This window comes from Lissotriton helveticus, chromosome 8 (assembly GCF_964261635.1).
Source record: "Lissotriton helveticus chromosome 8, aLisHel1.1, whole genome shotgun sequence".
Taxonomy (NCBI): Eukaryota; Metazoa; Chordata; class Amphibia; order Caudata; family Salamandridae; genus Lissotriton; species Lissotriton helveticus.
Genome location: NC_136069.1, coordinates 1661696356 through 1661717033, shown reverse-complemented (window position 1 = coordinate 1661717033; position 20678 = coordinate 1661696356). Strand labels below are relative to the sequence as shown.

Here is a 20678-nt window from a genome sequence, read left to right as displayed (position 1 = left end):
AAACTTTTTCATCTCCTCCAAATTTGTGGGAGTCCACCGGGTAGCTCTAGCGTGGGGCTTAAGGCTGGCACTGTTCACCCTCAAAACATTTTCAGCATACAAATTAGTCTGCTCTACAATCTCTGCCAAAAACACATCATCCATAAACAACTTGAAAAAATCAATAGGCAAAAAGTTTTCAGTGTTCACCCTACACCCTGGAACACCAGTAAATTCAGGCAATGCTGGCTGCACCATGCCTGGTGCAACCCAGAGGTCAGAACTTTCATCGTCAAGTCTTGCTGCTGCCCAGCTGCCTCTTGACTCACTACACCAACTGGAAGTCTAGCAGCCCCAGGCTGCAGCCCAGATGTCTCTTGCCGCACTATTGGCACAGCAATGTCCTCCGCAACCACAGGCACAGCAATGTCCTCCCCAACCATAGGCACATCATCCACACCAAAAGTAGCTTCATCAGCACTCAAAGTGTCTTCATTATCAGATGAAGCCATGTGTAGAGAAAACTCACTACCTGAATCTTCACCTCCCACCTCTGGCTCAGAATCAGTCAGTCTCTGGACCATGGTCAGAGGAAGAATCAAAAAGCATTCCAACAACTTGCTGAGCAGTAATCCGGGGGCTAGCCATTATCCTTACAAATAAAGGAGTCTGCACAAACAACTCCACCCCAACACTGCGCAAAGTAAGATAAAAAATGTAAGCCTTTTTAAAAAAAAAAAACTATATTTAGAAAAAATATACAATTCACTTACAAGACACAACTACACTCACCAGCACCTACTCTGCAAAGACACAGCAAATAGGCAACAATAGCCCACTAGAAAGAAGAAAAACAAACAAATGCAAAACATGTTTTACAATCACAACAAACCGAAACCAAACATACTCGTATTACTACACACTTTGCAAAATAAACAATTACGTTACAATTGAACAAAAAAAAGGTCTCTTACCAAACACATGCAACTACAGAAACAGCAGAACAGAACCACCAGTAACGGAACCGCACACTGCAACAATCTAAAGAGAAAAAAACCAATACACATTAGAAGAAACAAAAACAACACACATTACAACAGGCTATGTCACAGGGTATGTCACAAATGGGGTGTCTGTCCCCAAGGGGGGAAGATTATAAATCATTATAAACGTGGGCCCCCTGGAAGCAACCCTACGGAGGGAAGAGAGGCCAAATAAAGACACGGCAGAACATACTGAAAACAAATGGGCCCAAGGAAGCAACCCTTGGCCAAGGGGTCTCTCCCTATAAAAAAACAAAAACCTGGAGTATAGTGGGCTTTTCTATCCCCCCCCTGGGACCAGAAACTGTAAAAAAAAAACAGCCGATCTGCCCCCAGGGGGGGGCAGAACAGTCTACAATATTTATAATGACCCCTGGAAGCGACCTTTGCCTAAGAGGTCACTTCCTTTATAAATATACTAAAATCCCTGGTGTCTAGTGGGCTTTTCTACCCCCCCCTGGGTCCAGATGTGGCCCAAAAAATGGCTGATCTGCCCCCAGGGGGGGCAGTCAAGTCTAAAAACAAATTATGGGCCACTAGGAAGTGACCCTTCCCCAAGGGTCGCTTCCTTTACAATTATAAACAAATCCCTGGTGTCTAGTGGGCTTTTCTGCCCCCCTGGGTCCAGATCACGCAGTAACATGGGTGATCTGCCCCCAGGGGGGGCAGAAAAGTCTACACTACATTTTTATGGCCCTGGAAGCGACCCTTGCCCAAGGGGTCGCTTCCTTTACTAATAAAAACACAATCCCTGGTGTCTAGTGGGCTTTCCTGCCCCCCCCGGGTCCAGATTCCCGAATAAAACGGTCGATCTGCCCCCAGGGGTGGCAGAAAAGTCTAAACAAATAAATAAAAAAATGCCCTAGGAAGCGACCCTTTCCCAAGGGGTCGCTTCCTTTTATCAAAATAAATAATCCCTGGTGTCCAGTGGGCTTTTCTGCCCCCGCTGGGTCGAGATCGCGCGCTACATCGAGTGATGTCGACCCAGGGGGGGCAGAAAAGTCTGATTTGCAATTATTTTGCCCCTGGAAGCGACCCTTGCCCAAGGGGTCGCTTCCTTTTCAGAAAAAACATCCCTGGTGTCTAGTGGGGGCATTACTGGTGCAGGATCGCGATGCTGTGCGAGATCCTGAACCAGGAATGCCCTGCATTGGGACATCGGGGGAGAGGAAACAGTGTTTCCTCCCCCCTGATGCCTCAAGGCACCGAGAAATGGCCCCCCCACCCCACCGAAGAGCAGGAAACAGACCTACCTGCTCGACGCGCTGGAAGCAAATGGCTTCCAGCGTGTCTAGCACTTCCTGATGACGTCGGCGTGCGGGACAGCGCGCTGACGTCACCAGGAAGTGCGGGGGGCCGGGGGGAGCAGCGCAAAGTCTTCTGCTGCCACCCCCACTACTGCCACCACGATCGGTGACCCAGGGGGGGAGCGACAGCGCTCCCCCCGAGGACTGTACTGATGACAGAGCGGTTCCGTCATCAGCACAGCCCAACCGATGCTGATGACTGAACCGCTCCGTCATCAGCATCGAAGGGGTTAAACCCCTAGTGGATAAACTGGATCAGATTTCTGCCGAAGTAATCAGACTAGGTGGACTTTTGGACACCTATATTGCCTCGGCCGAAAGCCCCAGGGTAGTAGAGAAGGGTCTCATAGTCACCAAAGCTGTTCCAAAGCAACCTAATGGGGGAGAACTGTAAAAGATGTTTTATCTGTACCCCCCTTGTTGAATCACCGCCTATCACCTATCAGACTAAACAAGCTGCAGTGGCAGTGGCTTCTGTGAGCCAGGTTGGGCCAAGTGAGTTGAAGAGAAAACGCTTTATTAACCTCCCACCTGACTTTCCACCATATGTGGTTGTTTTAACCATCGTTCCACCCACTGGAGCAATCCCTACTAAGCATCTGGAGGAATCTCACGATTCATTAAAAAATAAAACAGTCTCTTGGTTGCACAACCACTGTGGGTTTCCACTCACTTATTCTGACCAAATACTCAGCACTAGAAGGGTAGACTGGATAGGCAATTCTAGAAAGACAAGTTGGGGTTACTGTGTAATAGTCAATTTTAAACACCCCCAACATGTGGCAACAGTTTTGTTAAGGGCTGCTTCCTTAACAACTGGCGAGAATAGTATGTGTCTGCCCCCTTGGCTATTTTTATAGCCACCTTATTGCCCCTTGACACCAATAGAAGTATTCTTTTCACCTCCCATTGTTGCCCGGTCTCTGGGATCCCGACGCCGAATAGATTCCAAGCCCTTAGCACCAAGGATTCTAATGATTGACAAACCGTTACGTGGGCCCGCTTTGTGTGACCACGAACACCCAGGTGTCTGGTATAAGGGAAAGGCATTTTAATGTTGAGCCGACCGTGGTGGCCGACAACAGTTTGCCTAGCGGCATTGGGAATATAGCTAATGGGATTCCCAATACAGGAGTTGACCTTAGGAACGACCCTACCCGATAATAATAACAGAACGAGGGGTCCCGAGGGTATTACAATTATTAGCTGAAATATTGCGGGGCTGAAAACTAAGGGGGATGCCCTGGGCTGTAATGATTTTATTAATACCTATGATATACTGTGTTTCCAGGAAACATGGAGCAGGGAGGAGGTTAACTAGGAGGGGTTTGCCTCCTATAACCTGCCCGCGCAGGGTTCTCCCTCTGGAAGAGCCAAAGGTGGCCTGTTGATTCTAGTGTCCATTAATCGGCGGATTGTAGTCGAAAGGTGCGTGACCGTGGGAGCATATGTTCAGATCCTTTGGCTCCTTGATGATCAAGGTCGGAATGTATTATTACTTAACTACTATAACAATGTTTTTGACGACAGTAGGACATCAGTAGTTAAAGACTTAGCGAGCACCATCGATAATCTTAATGAACAAAATAATGTTTTTTTATTTCATTTGGGTGGGCGATTTTAACATCCCGTTATGCGAATTATCAACCTAAAAAGCCTGTGGGGTTATAAATAATGCTGGTTCTGATGATCTGCACTTTAGGCACAATGGTTATGGTGATCTTTTGTATAGTTTCCTGGGCAGTTATGACCTAGAAATTTTGGATTTCGCAAAAGACTTAAACGGGCAGACCATTCCTACTGATACGTGATTATTTCCTCTAACATCACCCCTCATTGTGCACCTTCTAGGATTGAAGTCACCCCCTTAAGTGACCACAATTATATCATCTTAGAATGTACCCTTTGGGGTGAGAGCTCTGTAGTAGTGGGAACTACCCTCACCAATGTGGAACCACACAGGTCAAATGGGGTCTGAATTAGATGGATAGGGGAAAAAGCTAATGAACTGTTAAGCTCTATTGTTAATGAATTCTTGATTGATATCACCCATATCCTCGAAAATAATTCTGACTATGAACGGGTTTTATCTGCTTTTATGGACATTAATATATCTATTGATGCCAGATTCACCAGACTAATCCCGGGCTGGATTGACCATGCGTGTACTGTTTTATTGACCGAGCTGAAACATGTACTTGCTAAAAAACCCAGGGACAATATTTTAATAACTAAACTAAGAGTAGACTATAAGCGAGCGCTGAAAAGGAGGAGGGGCGAGTTACAGCAGGAAGCTTGGGACTCTCTTAATCAAGCAGCGGAGTTACATAATACATTATTTTGGGCTACGGTTAACTCTCCTTTCCTTAAGGAGGGAGATCAACCTGAATTAACCTCTAATGTTTCTAGCGAATGCTGGGTCTCCCATTTTTCTAACATTTTTGACTCTGGCAACTGCGGGGCCAATAGCCCTAGCAGGTGGCCCGTCTTACCTCTGGATATTACCGTTACCAAGGTGGAGCATGGAATTAGTGCAAGTAAGGGGGGGAAAGCCCAGGGACCCGATGGGGTTCCTATTGATGTATACAAAGCAGCCCCAGAGATTTGGAGCCCCCTCCTGGCAACAGTATTTAACGCAGCTGTGTGTTCGGATTCCCCAAAAACTTGGGGGGAATCAATCATAATTCCGATTTTTAAGAAGGGCAGCAGGTCAGAGGTTACAAATTATCACCCTATCTCCCTCCTTGACTCCTCCATAAAGATCATGAGTAGAGTTATGTTGGTCAGGCTTGAAGAGTGGGTTGAACAAGAGGGCATTTTGGCCGATAGTCAGTATGGATTTAGGAAGGGACGAGGAACATTAGATCAGTGTATTAATCTTGATCTTATAATTGGCAAATATATATCGAAGCCAAAGGCGGCTGCTTATCTCTGCTTTGCAGATTTAAGCAGCGCTTTCGACATGGTTGACCATACTTTATTGTGGCCAACTTTGTTACAGCTGGGAGCCCCTGAGGGTATAATTTTCTTTCTCGCTAGGCTGTACCAAAAACTACAAACTTGTGTGTGTTACGGCACCAAGGGCGAATGTACCCCCAAGTTCAGCGTCCAACGAGGTATTAGGCAGGGCTGTGTTTTGGCCCCATTATTGTTTATTTTATTTATAAATGAAATTGATGTAATTTTAAAGAGTGCCCCTCGGATCAAGGGTGTCTCCGTGCCGGTGTTATTGTATGCCGAAGACGCTGTGCTTCTATCTAGAACTCCCCTTGGTCTACAACGTTTAATTGACAGATTTTCTATGTTTATTAAAGATAGAAAACTGATCATTAACAAGGGGAAAACGCACGTAATGACCTGCGGGGCAAAAAGCAAATCCAATGCCTTTTTTATTGATTCTGTCAAGGTGCAACCAGTAGATACATTTTGTTACCTTGGTATAACCTTCTCTCATGACAGTAAATGGTCCACTGAATTTAATATTAGACATAAAATGGCGAAAAGCGCCCATGGTGTTTTTAGATTTGTGGCAAAAGTTGGGGATAGAAGAACTAGGGATATGCTGCAAATCTATCAAGCAAGATGTATCACAATTGCTCTGTATGGGGCCGCTGTATGGGGCCACAGATGTAACCATGACTTGCAGTTGGAGGAAAACTCTTTTTTTAAAAAGCTTTTGTGTTTACACCCATCCGCCCCCACCGAGCTGATTCACCGGGAATTAGACATTGATTTCCTAATCGATTTAATTTCCTTAAGACCTCTTATGCTACGGGGTTCCATTTAGCTTCAGGATGAAAAATCTCTTAATAGACTTATTATTGAAGATTGTATTTCCTTGGACAGGTATAGGAAAATTCCCTGGATAAAATGTCGATTGTTTTCTGGAAATATTTAATTTAAATGTTTTGACTAACCCCAGGGCTGCTTCCATGATACCCAAAATTACTGGCTAATTAGGCGAGTAAGCGAGCCTAAGCCAGTGGATCTATGTCAACAGTTATGTTTTTTAGCAGATATTCTTCTACTGAAGGTTTCCCATCATATCTAACCACGGTGACTAGGCCATCCCACCAGTTTGTACTGACCAGACTGAGGTTTGGAGTAGCACACCATTTAGTTGCCCTACCAAATCTTAATAAACATCCTAAAGGTCCATGTTTGTGTGATGGCATATCTAAACCAAGCACCTTGCACTTTTTATTCTGTAAACTGCACACGAACGTTCGTATTACCTATCTGAAACCGATGTTTTTTAAATATGGTGTACGTACAGTTGAAGAGGCAATGATTCTTATTTTTAATTTGAAATCTGTCTATCTGTTTTTATATTGTCATGTTTTTAAATCAGTCTATTGGTGCACGCAAAGGCATGTTATTTTAAAATTCCTGCTCGTATTTGTTGGTATCTTTTTATTTGTAACTTATAATTCGTGATATTATGATTAATATTTTGTGCTTTTATGGTCATTTTATATGACCCGAATAAAGCTTCATGAAATGAGTGACTCACTTATTTCTTCTTTGGTTGATTTGGTGCTGTTTAAATATTTTACACTTGCTCCTTTGTTTAAGCCTTGCTGCTCAGAGCCACATGTACTGAGGGTTGAGCTAAGGTTTAAGAAATTGTTACTGGTCCTAAAGGGATTAGTAAGTGTATTACATGGGGAGGTCTCATAACCACACCATATATAATGCAGCCCATTTCCTCACATCAACCCTCCCAACCACCCCGCTCTGAACTGACTCCATGTAATGGCCACTCTTAGAAGTATACACTCCAGTATGTCAGCATTCTTCGTAAGGTCCGAGCTTCTGGCGTGGAAAGTTTACAAAGGAAACTGACGTCAGCGCGCTGAGGTGAAGCCTATTAGGGCACTGCACACAACTTCTGCGCAGACGAAGCAGAGCTTAACACCACAAACCGGTGCATAGGGGTAGTGCTAAAAGAAATCTGGATCCAGTTTGATGCCTGGGGAATATTCTAAGGTAAGGAATTTGCAGTTAGATAGTCTCCACCAGATAAGGCATTACTGAAAGTAACTAACATGCTCTTTACACCCACGGTGCGGGGTAATATTTTTTCTGTTCTAGACAGAAAAAAAAAAAGAGATTAAACTGTCTGCTCTAAATAAGGTGGGTATTCTGATGTTCTCACTCTGAAGACTCCTCCATCAGACTGTCGAAGAAAATTTTTCAATGGTGGAGCAAACGGTGTTACTACCATTTGAAAATTGACCGTATGCCCGACTCAAAATTGAGTGGATGGTATATGGGTTTGAAGGACAGGGTACTCCATCACTTTTATGATGGTGTGCCCTCAAACTCTAAACTGGCCCTTAAATCCTCTTGTAAAAGATTTAAAAAAGTAAAAGTGATATAAGAGATAGCATAGATGTATTTAGATGAAGTTGAAAGCTATTGTCAAGAACTTTACAAGTTGCCTTCATCAATTCTTTGTTAGCTTTCCTAAATGTTTCAGCAGTCTCCTTCTCAATAAGCTCTTTCTTCTTTTATAGCTGCTAGCTGCATATATTACTGCAGCTATGACCCTCTTATTTTTTTACACAATGTTGTTCCACACAAAAGTCACTCAAACCATGTCTTCACTTTTTACATATGCTTCTTCACAACATTCAGTATAGATCATAATAATCACATCTGACAGAGCTTGCATACACTACAGGTGTTTGCTGATTCAAAAAATATCTGTCGTACCTAGGGTCTGATATATTTGCTAGTGAACCTGTACCCCTAGACAGAAAAGTATGCTTACACATTTTGTTATGTGGTGACCATAAGGGTATCCCACCTGAACCAAGACATGTTGAATTATATGTGCAGTTCTAAACCATGTTATTTAACCGCATGCGCGCTAGCGGTTTTCCCGCTGCGTTTTGCAAAAAGCCGCGTTACATGACGAGCTCTGATGAGCGCACGGCAGGTTACTCATGATGAGCTGAGCTCGTCATCAGCCCCGAAGGGGTTAAAGTACTTTTAGTCCTGTTTTCTTCCCATTTCCAATCTGCAAAATGTCTTAATTTTAGCAATTCATGTTGTCTTCAAATCATCATTCACACATCAAGTAGTGTTCTGCACTGTTTTATTAAAGACAATTTTTAGGAATCATAAATGCTCTAAACTAGGTATAATTTCCCTTAACTTGTCAAACTTTAGCACCCAAAAACCCTTCCTCATTAATATTTTAGTGTATAACCATGTTCTAGAAATGAAACCATACATTCTGGTGAATATATGAATCTGTGATGAGTAATCAAATTCATTTTAAACTTTTCAAGTACATTCAACTAATAAAATGCCAATGGGGCTGATATGAAAGTTAGAATATATTTTTGAAAGCTTGTAGGACTGTTAACTCTCGTAGTATTCCACAGTGCTCCCACTATGTCAAATTATATACATCTTGTTTGATCGATGAATGTAGTGGTGTCCATAATAATGAAAACAGTTGTTGTGATTATCTGTGTCAAGATACAGATCTTCATTATCCAGTAAAGCATGCAAACTCCAATCAATTATCAGTTATTTAACTGTATTGGCGTCTTTTGAACTTGTAAAAGGACCTTGTGTGATAGTGTCATCCAAAGAAAGTCTCAAAGTATAAGGGATTTGAATAATTGATGTAGGGCTTTTGGTTTCTTCTCTTTAGATTCAACACACACAGACAGCTGCTTCAAGTCCACACTTACTCTTGTGGACTATCATTTCTTGACATAAACTAAAGCTAGTTACTTACCTCTACCCACCCCAAAACCTCAAATCATCCTCACCTCTCTTTGCCTCTACCTATCCTTGAACCCTCAATTCACTGTCCCCTCCCTTTACCTCTACCCACACCTTAGCCCTCAAGTCACCGTCACCAGTCACCCTCACCTTCCTTTGCATGTGCCCATCCTGAATTCTCAAGTCAACCCACGTCACTTTACCTTTACCCACCTCTCAACCAGGTCACCCTCATCTCCCTTTACTTCCACCCACCCCTGAACACTCCAGTCACCCTCACACCCCTTACTTCTATCCTCTCTGAACCCTAAAATCACCCATACTTCCCTTTACCTCTACCCACTCGGAATCATAAAACCTCCATTACCTCCCTTTACTTCTACCCTCCCCATAATCCCTCCCCTCCCCTCCCATTACATCTACTCGGGCCTATCTGTCAACTCACCAGTCATCCTCACCACCCAATACCTCTGGCTACAATTTAAAAATTGAATTTCCTATGTCTCCCTCAAACTTAACCCATGTACCCTCACCTCTTTTACCTCTACTCACCCCGAACACCCAAGTCACTCACCTACATTTACCTCGATCCACCACTGAGCCCACACCCCCCTCACCTGCCTTTACTTCTACCCATCCCTGCAGCCACACTTCGCTCCCTTCACCTGTACCAACCCCCAACCATAAAGTTTACCTCGCCTCCCTTTACCTCTACCCATGCCTGACCATCAAGTAACCCTTGCCTCTGTTTAGCTCTACTCACATCTTAACCCTCTACCTACCCCTGAAACCTCAAGTTACCCTCACTTTCCTTTACCTCTACTCAACCTATAACTCTCGAGTCAACATCACCTCCCTTTTTTTCACACACCTTCAAACCCTCAAGTCACGTCACCTCTTTTTACCTCTATCCAACCCATGACTCTCAAGTTCCCCTCACCTCCCCTCACCTCCCTTCACCTCTGCCAACCACCAAACCCTCAAGTCACCTTAACATCCCTTTATCTCTACCCACCCCTGAACCCTCAAGTCATCCTCACCTCCCTTTACCTCTACCCACCCCTGAACCGTCCCATCACTCACCAGTCATTCTCACCTCCCTTTACCTCTGCCCACCCCATAATCCTCGTCACGCTCACCTCCCTTTACCTCCAAACACTCACCTGTGTAGTACTTACTTGCGTGGGAAAGTCTGTGTGGTAAAGGTCCTGCATGGTAAAGGCTGCATAGTAAAAGTTCAATCCCCTCGGACAGGACACATCCCCTCCTCATCCTTAAACACACTTCTCCTTTCATACTAATATCCGTAAATTTGTTTGGGGCATTGTCAGTTGTTTTATGCCCTTCAGGATGTTTGGCAGGTGTTTTCACCTCTTTGACAGTTTGCCCCTCCCTTTCGCTTAACCCCCCACAACCTATTCTTTAGGTCTCTCCTGAGAATCTGAATGCACTGTTGCTCGTAATAGGTTTTGGTTACTTACATAGGGCTTTGAGCCTGCCCATTGCCTACCATTGGTTGGCTTAATCGTCACTCTAATTTCCTTCCTTCTCTTTGGTCAGCGAGTCCCGGCTTCACTTCATTTTTGTGATTCTGTCACTTTTGTTTCTTCTGCTGGTATTCATAGTCTGTGCCCCCTAGGCTAATAAAAGGCTTGTCAATGTGTTTCTGTATGATGTGCAAAGGATAGCCTTACCTTTGAAATAGTTTAGCAAGCTCCTGTAGATGTTCTTTACAAGTGTCCTCATTGCTACAGATCTGTCTTATGCTTGGCTGTAGATGATGCGGAGTTTAGTGAGGGGCGAGTGACATGAAGTCCAGTTTAGACACATATGGGCATATGTAGACTGGTTACAATCTTTTGTTCAGCCTGAAAATGGAGATGATACTTCTGTTTAGCATTTCTGCTTGTGACGTTGATGGAAGGAAGGATCCTGCTTATATTAGCTGTACATTATTCCAATATTCTGCTTCCTGCATCCTATGTGAGCCATACCAGTGGTTTGATTCTAGAAGTAGCAGGTAATATGGTTATCTAGTTTGCCCATTAAGATATTCACATAGGGTGGAGCCATTCGAGAGCCCATAGAAGTCCCATGTATCTGCAGATAGTGTTTACCATTAAAGGTACAATTGTAAGATTTAATAATTCTTGCAAAGTTGCTAAGCACTTTGGTTGACATTTTTTTCAGTTTTTTTTAAAGAGATTCAGAAAATGCCATAAGACCATTTTGGTGTAGTATGTTGGTGTATAATGATGTAACATCAAATGTAGCCAGTAGAGTGTCATCATCAAACGTGTAGGTTTGGTCTAGATTTTCAGCAATCTGAAAGAAGTTACTGGTATCCTTAACAAACGATAGAAGTTCCTAGACAATGGGCTGGAGTTACAGGTCCACAAATTATGTAGTCTCTCAGTGGCTGTATCATTGCCTTAGATGTTGGGACAGTCAGGATTCTTCATTTTATTTATTTTGCTGCTGTTATTTCATAAATTACTTTTTACAATATAATCAATTATATAAAATATTACACATGTATGTATTTATATGTTTAAATATATATCAAAACTCATATATAAATATATACTGCTTTTAAGCACTATTTTTACATGTAATCTTTAAAAATTCATATTTTGGTCTTGTTTTGATTATAAAAGCCTACTCTATTTTTGTAAACTGGTGTAGAGTCTTTTGTGGTTTTTTGATTGTTTTAGTGTTGGAAGTGTTGTACAAATACTTTACACATTGCCTCCCAAATTAAGCCTGACTGTTCTGTGCCAACTAACCAGACGGTGAGCACAGGTTACATTATGGTGTGTATCTGACTTACCGTGACTAGGATTGTAGTTCCTTCTTGGACAGGGTGCACACGTCTGCCAACCAGAAACCGAGTTTCTAACTATATTTTGATCCATTCTTGCAAAAAGTGAAGGCTAGCCCCAATCTGGAAAATCCAGCTCTGTGTTCCAATTAAAGAATTTGCGCGCTCAAACACAATAAATGTTTTGTCTTTCGTCTTTCTTTAAAAAGGTTTACATATGTACATTCAGGTATTTATGAGCCTATGTAGCTAGCCATGACCACCAAGAGCAGGTAGAAGAAATATTCTAAGAGAAGGAAGAGATTTCGGAGGAGAGGATTATTGTATTCATAATTCTAGAGACAAAAACAATAAGGATGTGTCAATCTAATAAACCAACAGGATCAGAAAGAATCAGCTTGGAGAGATTGGTACAATTTAGAATAAGTTTTTCCCTTCCGCCTCCGGGCCGTAAGCTCCGCCTTAGGGCCGGAAGCTCCGCCTCCGGGCCGTAAGCTCCGCCTCCGGGCCGGAATTTACTCCCCGATTTCGGACTTAGAGTTAGTAGTCTTAAATCTATTCTGTGAATACCGAAAGTAGTAAGTTTATTCTGTGAATCCCGAAAGTAGTAAGTTCACTCTGTGAATCCCGAAAGTAGTAAGTGCATTCTGTGAATACCAAATAGTAGTAAGTTTAGGATTTAGTCTTAAGTGCATTCTGTGAATCGGGCCCTATCTTTTGGTGGAGTTGAACAGGACTATAATCGCATTCTATCTGTGTGGTAACCTGGGTAATACTCTGACACACTATTTCGTGAGACTTCAACATAATCATAACACACTGGAGCATATTCACCAAGAAATGGCACAGCGCGGTGCTGCAAGCAATTTAGCAGCGCTGCATCATTTAAAAAATGCAGGGGTGTGCTGTATTCACATGAAAACGGCGTACCCCTGTATTTTGCCTTGCACTGGTGCTAAAAAAAGCTGGCTAGAGCCAACACAGACATCCTTGCACCATGGTCTGTGTTGCAGGGATGATTGTTTATGTGCAGGAAGGCGTCCCTTCCTGCACATTATTGGGACATTTGTAAAGCGCTGCGTTACGCACACCGGCGTGTCCACGCGCTGAAAGTGAGAGAGGCAAAAACAGGGAGCACAGTAGCTTACTAGTCAATTTACTTCGTATAAAGGTGGGTTTTTAGTTTCGCTCGAAACCTCGTTTCTTCAGGTTCCAGACGCAAGTCCACAGGAAGTTTATTCCAGTAGTTTGCCGCTAGACACCTGAAAGATCTGCCTCCCATGCGCGCTTTCTTCACCCTGGGGACCCTAAGCAGACCCCCATCGGCAGATCTGAGCGCTCGAGCGGGTATATAAGCTTCAACCAGTTTCCCAAGTGGTCGAGGAGCCCTATCATACAGGATACGGTGACACGTGCAGAGGGCTTTATATTCAACTCTGCGCCTCACCGGGAGCCAATGTAGCTTCTGCAGTGCCGCCTTCGAAGGCGCCCTTTTGGGCAGCCTGAGGATGAGACGAGCTGCCGCATTTTGCAGCACTTGAAGGCGAGCCATGCTCTTCTCTGGCACCCCCAGGTAAAGCAAATTCCCGTAATCCATCCTGGCGGTTACCAAAGCATGTACCAGGGTTTGGCGAGCTTCCATCGGCAATAGGTCCAGGACTTTCCTCAGTCTTTTCAGTACCCCAAAACATACGCCAACCACACGGTTGATCTGGGGCCCGAAAGTGAGACCTGCATCAAACCACACCCCTAGATTTTTTGCCTCCTGGCAAGGGGTGGGGGTTGGTCCTAAACAGGGTGGCCACCATGCCGATGACCATGCAGACTGGGCTCTCCCTACCACTAGCACCTCTGTCTTGCTGCCATTGAGTTTCAAACAGTTGATGGCCATCCAGTCGGCAAGTTCTTTCATGCACGACCGGAAGCCATCTGCAGCAAGACAGGGTGCGTGCGATAGGGAGATGACCAGCTGCGTATCATCGGCATATGATACCAATTGGAGACCATAGTTCTCCACAATGGAGGCCACCGGCGCTACATATAAATTAAAAAGGGTTGGACTCAGGGACGAGCCCTGAGGCACGCCCTGGCCCAAAGGTACCCCCTTTGAATAGCAGTCGCCTTGCCTCACTTGAAAGCTTCTTCCTGTGAGGAAGGCCTGGATCCACCTCAGCGCGGTATTGGTGATACCGCCTCTGTTCAGACACTGTAGCAAGGTGGTATGTGCTACAGTGTCGAACGCCGCGCTGAGGTCTAACAGGATCAAGGCCATCGTTTGCCCCTTATCTACGCCCTGTCTCAGATGTTCCGTTGCCATGAGAAGGGCGGACTCGGTAGAGTGGCGCGGTCTAAAGCCAAACTGTGTGGCATGAAGCAATCCCATCTCCTCCACATGTTTCATGATTTGGGTGTTAACCACCTTTTCCGCCACTTTGGACAGAAAAGGCAGGAGAGAAATGGGCCTCAGATTTTCCAACACCTCAAAACCAATGTGGGATTTCTTCCGGAGAGGGAGTACCACAGCCTGTTTCCACCCTTCAGGTAACATACCCGATTTGAAGGAGGTATCCAGGACATGCCTTATGTAAGGCTCCAACGCTTGCAGGCTGTCCCCCAAACGTTTAGGGGACACCGGGTCCAAGGGGGAGCCCGATTTAACAGAGAGGCATACCCTGACTAGTTCTTCAGGAGGGGGGGTGTTAAAGTTCGTGAGAGACCCCTCTGTCTCCATACCCTCCGGTGTTACCACAAACTCAACCCCTACAGGGGGAGGATTAGGAAAAGTCGAATACATTTTCTCGACTTTGGTGGAGAAATATTCGGCGATTCGATCGCAAGTTTCGGGCGAACAACTCTCTGGGTCTGCCAATGAGTCTAGAGTAGTCAAAGACTTATAGATACTAAAAAGTTATTTGGCCGAGTTTTTTGCCCCTACAATTTGTCCTGCATAGAAGGCTGCCTTAGACTTTTTAATCAGCCTATGATGCTGCCGCCTTTTTTCTAGGAACAGTTCCCTAGCCTGGGTATCATATGACACCCTCCACACTCTTTCGGCTCGCCTGCATTCCGCCTTTGTTTGCCTCAGCTCTCCACTAAACCATGGGGCAGATCTTTCTTTGCGGCCGGATGCAGATGTTCGACAGAGTGGGGCGGTCTGGTCCAGCGCTAGAATAATGCGCTTATTAAGGTTCGAAACCGCCGTTTCAATATCCTCCCCTCCAGGTTGACCATCTCTAATCAGAGCATGATTAAAATCCTTCAGTGAGAACTTAGCCCACTTCCTCCTTAAGTAATTTAAGGGTGCCTGACTGGGTTTAGTGGTCTTAGAGGTCTTTATAGAAAAGACCACCAGAGAGTGGTCTGTCCAGGGGAATGGTTCAATAGTGGACACCTCAACCCCTTCCCAGTTAGCAAAAACCGGGTCCAGGAGGTGCCCCTGCTGGTGCGTGGGGCTCGAGAACTTAAGTTCAAGCTGAAGGGCTTGAATATCCCGGCAAAATTCCTCCACTCCTTTATCCTCTGGGCAGTCTAGAGGCAAATTCAAATCGCCCAGTAGGAGGAATGTATCCCTACGCAACGTTGCCTCTGTTAAGTTCTCTAACAGACTCTCCTTGAACTTGGCGCAAGGCCCTGGGGGTCTATAAACCAAAAAGCCTTTGATCGTCTTGCCCCCATTAACTTTTATAGTGAAAGCTCCCACCTCACTCTCAGCAACCGGCGTGCTTTCCAACAAACATCCCAAGGGTTTCCTAAAAATAATTGCAATCCCCCCTCCCCTCCCTACTGGCCTGTCCTGCCTAACCATCGAGTAGCTCTCAGGCATAGCCTCGATGATGTCTGAATCAGAGAACTGGTCTAGCCATGTCTCCGTAATAAACAGTAGGTCAAACTTTCTCTCCGCAAGCAGCTCGAAAATGTCGATTCTGTGCCTGCGCAGTGACCTCACATTAAAGAGACCACAGTTAAGAGCAGCTAGCTCCCCGGCGTCTGGCAGCATGGTGGTAAGGCAGAAGCCACAGTGAGCACAGTCTGTCATCACTAGACATACCGTGCCTGCATGTTGGTAAAATGGACGGACATAACCTGAGGAGCTGCTCCCTATCCCAGCAGATCTTAACAGCCGGACCAGGGGTTATCGCCCTAGGCCGCCGTCGGCCGCGGACGGGCGCAGACGGGCTCGACTTTGGCGACACCTCGTCGCGCCTTCGTCGCGCCCGCTGCGCTCGTCTGCTGCGCTTCCGGGGGTACATCCTCCTTTTAACGCCCTCAGCCCGTCTGCCTCACACCCACTAGACCGCTAACCGGTCACTCACAGGCGGAAGCGGAAGTGACTGTCTCTCACCTCCACGCCCTCCGCTCAACGGTGCTAGCCACCCTGTCGGACCGAGGCGTGGAGGAGGGAAGACAAGACAGCCACCCCAAAGCGCCGGTAAGTCGGGGAACACGGGCACGGGGGACACGGGGGGAATTAATCAAGCCTCAGCACACTAAAGCCTTGACCCCAGCGGAATCACCGCAAAAGTACAGCCACGAAGCAATCCAGGTGGACAGAGTAAAATTAAAGGTTTAAAAGCAGCACAGTTTAAAAAAACGCAGCGTTACCGCTTTGGATCACTCTGACTGCGCGCAAAGCAGCTGTGAGCCCTGCCACTGCTCACTCACCGCCACTCGTCCCAGGTCTCAGAATCCCTTTTAACGCCCTCAGCCCGTCTGCCTCACACCCACTAGACCGCTAACCGGTCACTCACAGGCGGAAGCGGAAGTGACTGTCTCTCACCTCCACGCCCTCCGCTCAACGGTGCTAGCCACCCTGTCGGACCGAGGCGTGGAGGAGGGAAGACAAGACAGCCACCCCAAAGCGCCGGTAAGTCGGGGAACACGGGCACGGGGGACACGGGGGGAATTAATCAAGCCTCAGCACACTAAAGCCTCATAAACAATCATTAAAGGGGATGTGTTCCTTCAATGTTTGCTGCAGAATGCAGCACACATAGAAAGAGCAAAAGTAAGGAGAAATAAAAGTATTTCTTCTTGTTGCGCCAATTTAATACCTGCTTTTCAGTGGCACATCCTTGCAAATCTGGGGCAGCATCAAAAAGCTATGGGTATAGTGATGGAATGCCCACAGCAACACCAATTGCATGACCCAAATACCTGCGTGAAAGAGAATGATATTTACAAAGTGGCGTTAAACTAAATCCCACTTTGTAAATATGGAGCAGGGCTCTGCGCCACTGGCGCGTTCTAAAAAGTGTGCGCAAATATAATGTTCCTCAAAAAAAAAATAACTAACTTGGGTTGTAACGGACTGTGCTGTAATGGTACTTTTTAAATAGGCTGCATGGTACTTACCTACATGGTAAAACTGTGGTAACTGTGCCGCCTGGGAGTTGATGCGTGCCATACTTCATAAACAATAATAGTAACACCTATCATTTACAATACTTGGAAATGGTAGATTTGTATTCAGCACTATACGTCAATGACTTGATTAACAAAAGTAAGCTTACACTATTGTATAAGTTTGATTTGTTTGGTATTCACTACAAGTTTAATTTTACAACTGCTGAGACTTTGCATTGGAGGCAGAGAACTCTGCACATAAAAAGATAGGCTAGACCTGATTATTTGTGTGCAGAGTCTCAGCCAAGAGTGCGAAGTCTCCGCATTCATAAAATTACTATTAGTAAAAATAAACTAGTTTGTGAATAAGAAAAAAAATTATAAACTCAGACAAAAGTGATTATCTTTCTGAATCGGGTACTAAAGCGGTTGCCGCACGGCGCTTGGTGCTTGATGTAAAAATTGGTCACTGTGCTTACAAATCGTTATTTTTTAAGAAACTCTAAATGGAATTGGAAGTAAATGGAATTGGAAGTCTATTTTTAAAATTACCCACCGCAAATTCCTGCCGTTTTTCCAACCCCTAGGCCTTAGCTAATCAGCCGTAAGGAGGAGGAGCCTGAGGCGGGCCAGGTATAAAATACTTGCTATCACGCGGGAGCGCAGCGGACGCGCGCCAAAGGCAAGCCCGTCTGTGCCCGTCCGAGCCAGGCCGGGCCCAGGGGCCATGGACTATGGCCAAATCAGTTATTCTTCCAAAAAGCTAAGGTCATTAGCGCAATATTGTCACCCCTTAGACCCTGTTGTATATAGTTGCATTTGGGCCAATGGCGTCCTTCAAACTCAGCCGGGCCACGTCCCCATACCTGCTCCCATCCTCTATTCTCCCCCTATTATTGCTCCTACAATAGCAAATCTAACCACCCTCCGCATTCTTTACCTTAACACCCGCACCTTGGTAAAGCACCAACTTGATATCTTTCTGCTGTTCATCTCCGAAAAACCTGATGTCCTCCTGATCACCGAAACCTGGCTATCCAAGGATTCCACGCCAGACATCTTAGCAGCACTCCGTTCAGATTACTACATCTTGTCGGTCAATCGGCCCCAAGGGAAGATAGGTGGCGGGGTCGCCGCCATTATACATAAAGATCATAAATTTATCACCATGACCTCCCTTGACCTCCCTGAGGTAGAGAACATCGTTATTAAACTCGACACTTACACAGGGTCATTGCTACTAGTGCTTATTTATCGACCCCCCAGGCAATGCCCACTTTCCCCCACTCCCTAAATGAACAAATGGCCACTCTTGTTGTAAATCATGCCAAGGTCCTGCTTATCAGAGGTTTGAACTACTGGTTCAATGACGCCTTGGGCGGACCACATGCAGCAGAACTCTCCGATACTTTCTAACTTAAACCTGGTCCAGGATCTATCCTCCCCCACTCACGAAAAGGGACACACTTTGGATCAAATACGGTCCCATAATCGCTCATTATCGGTGCTCATAATCTCCCCGTGCATTTGGTCAGACCACCATTTGATAAAATTTACAGCCACCATCAACGGTAAGATCAAGCCCCCTTCATTGGCGGGAGGCGTGATAAGAAAGTGGAGAACTCTTGATAAAATGGAATTCATTAATACCTTGTCTAGCTCATTACTCACCTCTAGCCTTGATGTCAACTCCATGGAAGAGAACATCTTCGAGTGGCTACTATCTGCATGTAATGTACATGTTCCACTCGCTAAATTTTCCCATGCTCGCCACTAAGATGCCAACAAATGGTTCACCCCCGAACTCAAAACACAAAAACTCGAGCTTCGACAAAAAGAGAGAAAAGGAGACAAATATACTCCTTAGAAGAGAAGGGCAATTTTCGTTAGCTCGAAGAGAGTACAAAAAAGCCATTGTGGCTACTAAAGCGGCTTACTTTTCTACTAGAATAATAAATGCCCACAATAAATCGAAAGAAATCTTTAGGATTGTGAATGACCTGTGCAATGATGAGAGAACATTGCCCACGCAAGCACCTACTCAAGAGCTTTGCAATTCCTTGAACAATTTCTTTCTGGACAAAATTTTCACCATAAAAGCTAGTATTCCCACTATGGCCATCAAGGAATCACTTGAGGATATATCCTGTACATCTCCTTCCACCTATCTGTCCTAAAACACTATTAGAGCTAATGACTCGTGTCAAGTCCGGGTCGCCTAATAACAGTTGTCTACCTTCTGTATTGAGGGACATCTTTACCACTGTGCCTCATAGTATACTCCCTTTCCTTAATGAGTCACTCGCTCAGGGCACGGTCCTCAGCGCATTCAAGAATGCTACGGTAGTCGCTCTCATTAGAAAAACTGGGGCCGATCCCTCGAATCCCTCGAACTACCGCCCTATATCCCTCTTCCCCTTCCTGGCCAAGATCTTGGAGGCCCATGTGCCTTTCCAGCTTTATTGAACAATCAGACTATTTGGAGCCAAATCAAGCTGGTTTTCGACCGGCGTATTCAACCGAGGCAGTGATCCTCGTGGTCCTGGACACTCTTAGAGCAAATGCGGACAGGGATGCCCACCAGGCACTGGTGCTCCTGGATCTGTCGGCCGCATTCGACACGGTCAACCATAACATTCTGTTGAACCGGGCAGAACAGGCAGGTCTGCGAGGGGCAGAACAGGAAGGTCTGCGAGGGCCTGCACTCAGCTTGATTAAATCCTTCCTCGCTGACTGAAACTTGGAACTTTTACCGCCCCCAAACTCACCTCCACATGCGGGGACCCACAGGGCTCCTCTTTGTCCCCATTATTGTTCAATCTTTATCTCAGGCCCTTGATCCACTCGTTAAACAGAAAGATTACAATTTTTAACTAGGCAGCCGACCTTCAGCTCATATTCCCACTGTATTCCCCTGATTCCACTGCTGAATTTCAAGCTATTATGCTTCATATCCAGCGCTGGATGGATCTGAACCACTTGAAACTCAACCCAGGCAAGACGGAATTAGTGCTGCCGGGGAAGAGTGAGATCTGCTGGGGCCCGCACTACTGGCCGGCCGATCTTGGACCACCCCCTACTCCCTCCCCCTCGGTGAAAAGCCTAGGGGTTACCATTAATGCAGAACTCTCGCTTAGAGGTCAAGTGGGGGCAGTAATCTCTTCCAGCTTTTTCCAACTGCACAAAATTAAGAAAATCTCTCACCTGCTGACCCATTCAGCTCTCATACAGGTGGTGATAGCTCTGGTTCTTTCGCGTCTTAACTTCTCGAATTCAATCTACTTCGGCCTGCCACTGCGTCTACTCAAACGCCTAAAAATTGTTCAGAACCAGGCAGCAAGACTTATCTACAAACAGCCTAAATGGCTATCTGTCAGACCTGGGCTGATGGAACTCCACTGGCTACCGATGGTACAACGGGTAGCCTTTAAGACTGGATGC

At 45.5% G+C, this 20678-nt stretch overlaps 1 protein-coding gene across 3 annotated transcripts in view; it reads left to right on the top strand.

The window, feature by feature from the left end:
• The window catches only part of LOC144773609 (transient receptor potential cation channel subfamily M member 2-like), a 1291174-nt gene that overhangs the window by 941658 nt on the left and 328838 nt on the right, over positions 1 to 20678 (top strand). The window lies entirely within an intron of this gene.